The following is a 10,864-nucleotide window of genomic DNA, read 5'->3' as shown; positions in this document are numbered from 1 at the left end:
TATTTTGATTATCAAATACGCCGGGAGAAACTCAAGAATCACTTAATGTTGGTGTTTGTCGAGACTTTCTGGTGTTATATCATCGGCAAAGTTGTCGTACCTGTCAGGATAACTTTTCCCTACTTTACATCATGATGGTCTTTCCTAATTGGGTTTTGGGGTTCATTGGGGTGTTACATCGTCTCGGAATCGATAAATACAGCTATTGTACGGTTTTCAAGGTAATCTCACAACATTCTCCTGGCAAAATTGTTGCAAGTTATGGCAACCACGGACGTGGATAGCAATCATGCACCCTTCTCTCCAATATAGAACACAAAGCCTCAACAATAGTGACATCTGATTGCTGTGGTGGCCAGAAGAGAAGCGACAATTCATCCTCGTGTTCACAAAACCTCGACGATCCGAGCTGTAAGAGCAGGGCTACTGTCATCTTGGAACACAGCCTCACCATCGGGTTCAAATGGCTCTAAGCACTATGGGACTTAACATCTGAGGTCATCGGTCCCCTAGACTTGGAACTACTGAAATCTAACTAACCTAAGGACATCGCGCACATCCATGCCCGAGGCAGGATTCTAACCTGCTTCCGTAGCGGCACCATTGGGGATTAAACATTGTACTATAGGTTGGACCTGATCAGCCAAAATGGTGACATAATGCTGCGCAGCAATACGACCTTGCAGGGTAACCACGGGGCTCATGGAACACCATGATATATCTGCCCAAATCATCACCATACCCCCGCCATGTTTCACTCTTGGGACGTGAACTCGGCAAAGTTGGCAACAGTGTGCAACGAGACTCGACCGACCGGATGACTTTCTTCCATTGCTCCACAGTCCCGGTTTTATGGCTTCAGCACTTTTGCAGCTGTCGTCCCTTACACGTTGTCACAATCCTCTTCAATGTACGTTCGTCACGATAACGCAGCACACATTTTCGTCTGCGTTGTAACTTAGCGGGTGATGTTTTTCCCCTTTCCGTGTATAAGCCCGTTCTACGGTATGCCTGGAAACACCAAACACTTTACAAAATGGTTCAAATGGCTCTGAGAACTATGGGGCTTCTGAAGTCATCAGTCCCCTAGAACTTAGAACTACTTAAACCTAACTAGGCCGGTATTACACTATCAAATTTCTTTGTCAAATATCTTTGTCAAAGATATTTGATGGTGTAATAGGGACCTTTGTCAAATGTCGTCCAATATTTGATCAAATCTAGGGCCTCAATGTGGATTTGATCAAAGAAGTCGCATGTTACCACATGGAGCGCTAGCATCGCTGCATTCTGTCGTCTGTAGAGTTTTTATAAACATTGCCGGTAAATACAATTGGTGTGTGCTGACAACTACAAAATTAATAGAGATGTATGAAGCTGATGAGGCGCTTTACAACGTGAGGCACGCTGAATACAAAAATAGATTACGAAGATTGGGGACCTGACCTAACCTAACCTAACCCTCTCCAGTAATGTGTTACAGTGAGCCTGTGTTCTGCAGATGTAGCAGTTCTTAAGTGAATATTGTTCTTTGTGATATGAGGATGCACTTCATTGAGCACATACAGAAATGTATGCTCATCCATTCTTAAGTAATTGATGTACGACTTGACGGCCGCCACTATAAGCTCACGTAACAAGTTTTGTTGAATGCTTTTATCGTGTCGTCGTAAAACCCACGGCTTCACCCAGATACGTTTCCTTTTTTCCCCCGCTTCTCTTCCGCATGTGGCATGTGCACACAGTGCAATTGTGGTACATGCAACTGCTGCGGTTAATAACAAGTTGTTGTTGTCAGCTATCTTGTACTTTGACGAAAAATATGATGACATGTAACAACCCTTCTAGTGCTACGTCAAAGATCTTTGTCAAATATATTATACGGTATATTTGATCACATCTTTGATCAAATCTTTGACAAAGAAATTTGATAGTGTAATACTGGCCTAACCTAAGGATATCACACACATCCATGCCCGAGGCAGGATTCGAACCTGCGACTGTAGCAGTCGCGCGGTTCTGGACTGAAGCACCTAGAACCGCTCGGGCACCGCGGCCGGCAAACACTTTACAGAATGAGATTTTCACTCTGCAGCGGAGTGTGCGCTGATATGAAACTTCCTGGCAGATTAAAACTGTGTGCCAGACCGAGACTCGAACTCGGGACCTTTGCCTTTCGTGGGCAAGTGCTCTACGAACTGAGCTACCCAAGCACGACTCACGCCCCGTCCTCATAGCTTCACTTTTGCCAGTACCTCGTCTCCTACTTCCCAAACTTTACAGAAGCTCTCCTGCGAACCTTGCGCTTGCCCGCGAAAGGCAAAGGTCCCGAGTTCGAGTCTCGGTCGGGCACACAGTTTTAATCTGCCAGGAACTTTCATATCAGCGCACACTCCGCTGCAGAGTGAAAATCTCATTCTGGAAACATCCTCAAGGCTGTGGCTAAGCCATGTCTCCGCAATATCCTATCTTCCAGGAATGATAGTTCTGCAAGGTTCGCAGGGGAGCTTCTGTAAAGTTTGGAAGGTAGGAGAGGAGGTACTGGCAGGATTGAAGCTGTGGGGGCGGGGCGTGAGTCGTGCTTGGGTAGCTCAGTTGGTAGAACATTTGTCCGCGAAAGGCAAACGTCCCGAGTTCGAGTCTCGGTCCGGCACACAGTTTTAATCAACCAAACACTTTGACTACCTAGGTTGCGGAACCACCAGCAATTTGCCCACGTTCGAAGTCATTTAGCTACGACATAAGGCACTCAACTGCACAAAACACTGCATAGATGCCGTTCGTGGTCAAATACAACAGCGAAACCCGCAGGCTTGGCTAAGCATCTGCATTTATGATTAAGCGTGCATTTATCGCTGTGTATTTCCATAAATTTGTCGAACCCCTGCACCTTGACAAAAGCGAATGAGGATACACTTAGCTTCAATAAGTGATAAATTTAAAAAAGTCAAGCAGTCACTGTGAGTGTGCCCTGGGAGAAGAGGGGGAGCAGGGACTAGTTTCTCCTATACCTCTTCTCCCCGCCAGCTGCAGGTAAGCTAGGCGAAGATGACGTGCTTATCCTACAAAACGGCCAACTTTATACAGGTGGTAAACGACAGTGATATTTTGTGACAAATGAGAACAACCGCTGAGGCTGACTGTAAATAAGATTTTTTTCCCTCTCTTTTTTGTGACAGTTCTAGTGTTCCCCTTAACACTAATATCTTTCCACCTGACCGACGTCAACATTTATGATATTATGGAATGTGTTTAAAAATGGAAATCTTGCAGTTTCGCCCGTTGTCTAATTCGCACGGTTTTTTCGTTGTTGTGATGGTAAATATGTCTCAGAAGTACAGTATTTGCAGTGTGTAACAGTTCTGTTACTAAATGTAACACTTCTGTCACTAAATGTAACTGGGTTTTCTCTTTTGATGCTCTCAATTGTCAGGATGAGCATTCTAAAGCATTCTGTCAGGGTGAAAATATTAAATAAATTAACTTTTCTCTCTTAACAACATGTGGGCAGGGTGGGTTCTTCCTTGGCTCGGGTATGAGGTAGAATGAAACAGCATTTTTACATAAGATAACTTTTATTGAAAGTTTCGTACAACTGTATCTTACTGGACGTTCTGGTTCGGAGAACAGCAGCTGTGTCGTTTGCGTAGCCTTCTGCTGCGGCAGCGGCGGCGGCGGCGGCGTCTGATTACGCGTAGCGGTGTGTATCTCGTGTCGCCGTCTCGCCCAGCTGACCGGAGACGCGCAGCGCGAGGTGGCCCGTTTAATTATTGCGAGCGAAGTCGTGCATCGGATGGTGATACCTTGGATGTGGCGTCCCAGTGTTTCTCTTCTCTAAGCGGCCGCGTGTGTTGTGCGTCGACCAGCGGAGCGGGGCGGCGGGGGAAGGCCAGTGTCCCGGACTCGAACAACGGACTCCCGCTTGCCAGTCTTCGGCTGTCAGATCTTCATCCCAGCTCACAGGTGACTGCTGATGTGAGGCCGTCTCCTTCCCGTCCTCACGAGTCACCCGGGTACGTAAAATCAGACTTCAAATACTTTCTAACTTCTGTCTTCTGGCGCCGAGGCTGCTGCTTGCTATTCCATTATAGCGGCGGACTTGGTGCGTCTGTGCATGATGTAGTCTCTTCTTGCATGACGGTCTTCAGCACCGAAACTGACTGAAAACTACTGCTACGCTTCTTCACTTCTTCGTCTTCTTCGTCTCTCGTCTCCGTCTCTCGTCTCCGTCTGTCGGGCCCACTGCGTCTCGCGTATTTATTCACTTCAGTTTACTGGAGGTGAACGACTTCACGGTCATTGCCTCGTCCGACACGTTGAAAAGCTTCTCGAAGAATCTTCTTCGGTCATTGGCTCTTGGAATGTAGGCGAGGGCCTTTGATCACATGTGACGACTGAGAAACACGTGAGCCGGTCATTGCCTCTTCTGCTCTGCTGTTTGCCAGTATGTAACTCTCTAAACTATACCAAGTTTTTCATTTATATTCTAATTTCTACTTCACTTTGATTTCACCAATTTATTTACTTAAGTACCACTCAACAAGTGTTTGCCGCATAGCATATTTATTTATTTTATATAAAAACTTATCACGCAATTTGGATTACATTTTGATATAAGGACAGAACAAAGTGCAACAGAGATTTACTAAATGTTGAATTTGGCTTTTGATGACTCTGCTAGGAATGATAAAAAGGTTTACTTTTGGTATAAGCAAAGGTATAACTAGGTTGCGGCAAGTGGGGCATTGCCTCATGGCCCCAGATGTTGGAGGCCCCTGACACCTGTAAGAAAGAAGGGAATAAAACGAAAAATTCATATGGGAAAATTAGTAAAATCTGTCAGTCAAGTGGGCAACGGCCTTGCCGCAGTGAGAACACCTGTTCCCGTGAGATCACCGAAGTTAAGTGCTGTCGGGCGTGGCCGGCACTTGGATGGGTGACCATCCGGGCCTCCATGCGCTGTTGCCATTTTTCGGGGTGCACTCAGCCTCGTGATGCCAACTGAGGAGCTACTCGACCGAACAGTAGCGGCTCCGGTCAAGAATACCATCATAACGACCGGGTGCGGTGTGCTGACCCCACGCCCCTCCTATCCACATCCTCAACTGAGGATGACACGGCGGTCGAATGGTCCCGATGGGCCACTTGTGGCCTGTAGACGGAGTGGTTTTTTTTAATCAGTCAAGTGAGTGTTTCTCTACATTAAGATAATCAAAATTGTTTGTGGAAATCATTCTGATGTATAGAAATGAATCATACATTCAACTGTAACTAGCAAATGGCGTTGCGTTCAGTACGTCTACGTACTTGGAAACAAAAGCAGGCATAGCACACGGGCTTAAATTTCACAAAAATGTTACATGTAATTCAGCTTGAAGATTTTTGAATTTATTGATATGTTCAGTAAATATACACTTTTCTGTTTAGCATCGAAAGCTAAGATTGTTAACGACCGGAAACAACTGAATATCAGTCCGAAGTTGGGTTGGTGTTTATATTCTTCGTGGTACAGACTAACATTGACTAAAGATGGCCGGCCAGTGTGGCCGAGAGTTTCTAGGCGCTACAGTCTGTAACCGCGCGACCGCTACGGTCGCAGGTTCGAATCCTGCCTCGGGCATGGTTGTGTGTGATGTCCTTAGGTTAGTTAGGTTCAAGTAGTTCTAAGTTCTAGGGGACTGATGACCTCAGATGTTAAGTCCCATAGTGCTCAAAGCCATTTTTTGACTAAAGATGGATACGGACTGTTCTTGTTGTGTAACGTTGCAGGGGAATAGATCTCGGTCCGTAAACACCTGGAAGATGGGAATAGTCGACAGCCTATGATGGCGTTGGGGCACGCGAAACGAATGCTTTGACTCGTCTGGAGCCTATAGTGTGTCCCGGAATCCCTGGTATTGGAGTGTCTTCCGATTCGTTTGCGCTGGCCGGTAGAGTCTTACCTGACGGCGACTGTCCAACATTAGTGGAACCGCGAATCTCTGGGAGGTAGGCAAAATTGTGTACCAGCCACACGGCTTCTTACGCCTCAACATTTTTCTGAAATTTAAGTCCGTGTGCTATGTCTGCTTTTGTTTCCAAGTACGTAGACGTACTGAACGCAACGCCATCTGCTAGTTACAGTTGAATGTGTGATTCATTTCTATACATCAGAATGATTTCCACAAACAATTTTGATTATTTTAATGTAGAGTAACACTCAATTGACTGATAAAAAAAAACACTCCGTCTTCAGACCACAAGTGGCCCATCGGGACCATCCGACCGCCGTGTCGTCCTCAGAGAAGGATGCCGATAGGAGGGGCGTGGGGTCAGCACACCGCTCTCCCGGTCGTTATGATGGTATTCTTGACCGAAGCCGCTACTATTCGGTCGAGTAGCTCCTCAGTCGGCATCACGAGGCTGAGTGCACCCCGAAGAAATGGCAACAGCGCAGGGCGGCCCGGATGGTCACCCATCCAAGTCCCGGCCACGCCCGACAGCGCTTAACTTCGGTGACCTCACGGGAACCGGTGTATCCACTGCGGCAAGGCCGTTGCCCACTTGACTGACAGATTTTTACTAATTTTCCCGTTCAGTCCAAGTATGAGGTAGAGGACTGCCCGCTACTGGAAGTACATGTGAGGCAGCACGGATTGCCCCGCCTTTGCGACTGTGGCCGATCTTCCTGAGAGGTACCGACCAGGCGCAGAGGGTGGGATTCCTCGTCATCGAGAGCTCCAGCGTTAGGGAGGTGACGGAGCCCCTCAGCGGGCAGGTTTGAAAGGCAGACCAGTGTCCACACACTTTGCTTACCATGGCGTTCACGTCCGAGATGTCAAGGAAGCTCTGTCGGCAGCGACTGAGCACCCTAGCTGCACCTGACTGCAAATCGTGGCTCAAGTAGGCACGAATGACGCCTGCCGCCTGTGTTCAGAAGCCTTTCTAGGTCCCTACAGGCGACCGGCTGCTTTGGTAAAGACACTCAGGCTAGTTTGCCGGGTGGAAGCAGAGCTAGCGTTTTGCAGCATCGTTCCCAGAAGCGATTGTGGCCCTCTGGTTCATTGCCGAGTGGAAGCCTTAAACTATACTCGTGCTCGTAAATTAAGGATAATGCTGATGTATGGTGAAACAACGCTCTAGTGGCCGGTTTTCGGGTTTAAATCTCCTCGGGGTATGACCATGCGGTGCATTTGACCTGCGGTAGTCGCACGGTGGCGCTGGCAGCAGTCCACATACGCAGAGGTGTGTTGGTGCGTGTCAGAGTGCGGTGCAGCGAGTAAGTGTGCAGACGTGCTAATGGTGACTGTGTGTTGAAAATGGCTCAAGGAATACATACTGATAACGTTATGAGGGGTAGAATACTAGGACGACTGGAGGCTGGTGAAACACAGCAGGTCGTAGCACGGGCCCTCCGTGTGCCACAATGTGTGATCTCAAGATTATGGCAACGATTCCAGCAGACGGGAAACGCGTCCAGGCGCTACAGTACGGGACGTCCACAGTGTACAACACCACAAGAAGACCGATATCTCACCATCAGTGCCCACGGAGTACTGCAGGTAGCCTTGCTCGGGACCTTACCACAGCCACTGGAACAGCTGTCTCCAGACACGCAGTCTACAGACGACTGAACAGACACGTTTTATTCGTCCGGAGATCTGCAAGGTGCATTCCACTGACCCCTGGTCACAGGAGAGACCGTAAAGCGTGGTGTCAACAACACAGTACATGGTCATTGGAACACTGGTCCCAGGTTATGTTCACGGAAGAGTCCAGGTATAGTCTCAACAGTTATTCTCGCCGCGTTTTCATCTCGAGTGAGCCAGGAACCAGATACCAATGCCTTAATGTCGTTGAAAGGGACCTGTATGGAGGTCGTGGTTTGATGGTGAGGGGTCGGACTATGACTGGTGCACGTACACCCCTGCAGGTCTCTGACAGGGGAACTGTAACAGGTCAGGTGTATCGGGACGTCATTTCGCACCAGTATGTCCGCCTTTTCAGGGGTGCAGTGGGTCCCACCTTCCTCCTGATGGATGATAACGCACGGCCCCACCGAGCTGCCATCGTGGAGGAGTACCTTGAAACCGAAGATATCGGACGAATGGAGTGGCCTGCCTGTTCTCCAGACCTAAACCCCGTAGAGCTCGTCTGGGATGCTCTCGGTCGACGTATCGCTACACGTCTTCAAACTCATACGACACTTCAGGAGCTCCGACAGGCACTGGTGCAAGAATGGGAGGCTATACCCCAGCAGCTGCTCGACCACCTGATCTAGAGTATGCCAACCCGTTGTGCGGCCTGTGTACGTGCGCATGGTGATCATATCCCATATTGTTATCAGGGTACATGTGCAGGAAACAGTGGCGTTTTGTAGCACATGTGTTTCGGGACGGTTTTCTCAGCTTCTCGCCAATACCGTGGACTTACAGATCTGTGTCGTGTGTGTTCCCTACGTGCCTGTGCTATTAGCGCCAGTTTTGTGTAGTGCCACGTTGTGTGGCACCACATTCTGCAGTTATCCTTAATTTATGAGCATGAGTGTAGACGCTCAGACGATTGTGTGAGGGCCTTGGATGCGGATTTCTCGACAGCCGCTATCAAGTGGAGAGACGTAATACCCTCTATAAGTGGTCACACGTGCTCTACGCGCAGCAAGTAGCTACTAGTGTTGCGGAGTAGTACGTGAGCCGTGCACTTCTGGGTTTTTCAGGATAGAGAAATCCCTCCACAATCCCGTTCTGCAGGAGGAGTAGATCAGTGTTTCACGTCCCGTCGACAACGAGGTCATTAGAGACGCGGCACAAGCTCGGATTAGGGAAGGACAGAGGAGTAAATCGGCCGTGCCCTTTCAAAGTAACGATCCCGGCATTTGCCTGAAAGTATTTAGGGAAATCACGGAAAACCTACATGAGGAAGGCCGGACGCGGGATTGAACCGTCGTCCTCCCGAATGCGAGTCTGGTGTCCTGACCACTGCCCCACCTCCCTCGGTAGTCCCGTCCCGATTTCACACAGAGAAGAATAACATCCCCATTAATTAAAGAAAGTAGAGTCCGCCATGGCAGACCGAAAAAAGAAAATGTTATTTTTATTTTATTTATACGTAGGACCAAATTGAGGAGCAAATCTCCAACGTCATGGAACGTGTCAGTGTGGGAAATTACAACATAAAAGTAATAATGGATAAAAATAAAATGTTTATGACCCAAAAAAGTCAAGCCATAAGTTTAAGTAACACTAAATCAACAATTTCACATAAGAATCAGCTTAATTTTTCGAGGAACTCCTCAACAGAATGGAAGGAGTGACCCATGAGGAAACTCTTCAGTTTCGATTTGAAAGCGCGTGGATTACTGATAAGATTTTTGAATTCTTGTGATAGCTTATTGAAAACGAATGCAGCAGTATACTGCACACCTTTTTGCAGAAGAGTTAACAAAGTCCGATCCAAGTGCATGTTGGATTTCTGTCGAGTATCAACTGAGTGAAAGCCGCTTATTCTTGAGAATAAGCTGATATTGTTAACAAGAAACGACAGTAAAAAACGTCAAAATACCCAAAATACTAAACAGGGGTCGACAAAAGGTTCGCGAACTTACACCACTTATGGCCCGAACCGCCCTTTACTGAGCCAAAAATATCCTTTTAGAATGCGAAGAGTTACCTCAAAATATATCATCATACGACATAAGCGAATGAAAATAAGCAAAGTAGACTAATTTTCGTATCGAACATTCACTTACTCGCACTTCACATACCGTTAGAATAGTAAAAATGGCAGCATTAAGTCTTTGAACAAGATCCTGAACGTGGGATTTCCACAACACTTTACTATCTCAACACCTATAAACTTGAGCTCTTCAGTTTCACTAGCCAGATGCCCATTCTGTAAAATTAAAACGTCGGGTTTTGTAGTGTGTTAGAAACTGTAAAAAGTGAGTCTTACTGTGATTTAGCATTATGTTTATTTTCTACATGCCATGAACTTATAACTGCACTTTTTGAAACCGGGCCAATGTTGCACACAACATCCTTTACTGTCAAGCTAGTGTCATCAGCAAACAAGGATATTTTAGAATTACCCGTAATACTAGAGGGCATATCATTTATATACCGGCAAATGAGAGACATGAGTGGCTCCAACATTGATCCCTGGGGCACCCCCACATTTTACTGTACCCCACTCAGACCGCACATCACAGCCATTCTCATCACTGTGAATAATGACCTTTTGCTGTCTGTTGCTAAAGTAAGAGGTGAACCAATTGTGAGCTACTCCCCATATTCTGTAATGGTCCAACTCCTGGAGCAATATTTTGTGATCAACACAATCAAACACCTTAGTTAAATCAAAAAATATGCCTAGCGTTCGAAACCTTTTGTTTAACCCATCCAGTACCTCACAGAGAAATGAGAATATAGCATTTTCGATTGTTAAACGACTTCTAAACCCACACTGTACATTTGATATAAAATGATCAATTATCCTTACATACACTGCCTTTTCAGTAACTTTAGCAAACACTGATGGCATAGAAATAGGTCTAAAATATTCTACATTATCCCTTTCTCCCTTTTTATAAAGCGGTTTTACTACTGCGAACTTAAATCGTTCAGGAAACTGACCATTCCTAAAGGAAAAATTACAAATGTGGCTAAGTACAGGGCCAACAGGTGCAGCACAGTATTTTAGTATTCTGCTAGGCACTCACTCCATCATATCCATGAGGGTCCTTAGTCTTCGTTGATTTAATCTCCCTCTTGTCTGTATCACAGAGGAGTATTTCAGACATCAATCTCAGAAAGGTATTTGCCAAGAAAGTTGTATGATTTCCTGTAGAAACTAAATTTTTATTTACTTCACCAGCAATGCTCAGAAA

The 10,864-nt window shown here is 46.6% G+C and overlaps 2 pseudogenes; one reads left to right on the top strand and one right to left on the bottom strand.

The window, feature by feature from the left end:
- The first annotated feature begins 4,850 nt into the window (after positions 1-4,850).
- On the top strand, positions 4,851-4,968 carry LOC126109996 (5S ribosomal RNA; annotated as a pseudogene).
- Positions 4,969-6,422: 1,454 nt separating this feature from the next.
- LOC126109938 (5S ribosomal RNA) lies at positions 6,423-6,540 on the bottom strand (annotated as a pseudogene).
- Between the last annotated feature and the right edge of the window lie 4,324 nt (positions 6,541-10,864).

Source organism: Schistocerca cancellata, chromosome 12, assembly GCF_023864275.1.
Source record: "Schistocerca cancellata isolate TAMUIC-IGC-003103 chromosome 12, iqSchCanc2.1, whole genome shotgun sequence".
NCBI lineage: Eukaryota > Metazoa > Arthropoda > Insecta > Orthoptera > Acrididae > Schistocerca > Schistocerca cancellata.
Note: the sequence above shows the minus strand (reverse complement) of the source record. Positions and strands in the feature narration are given on the sequence as shown.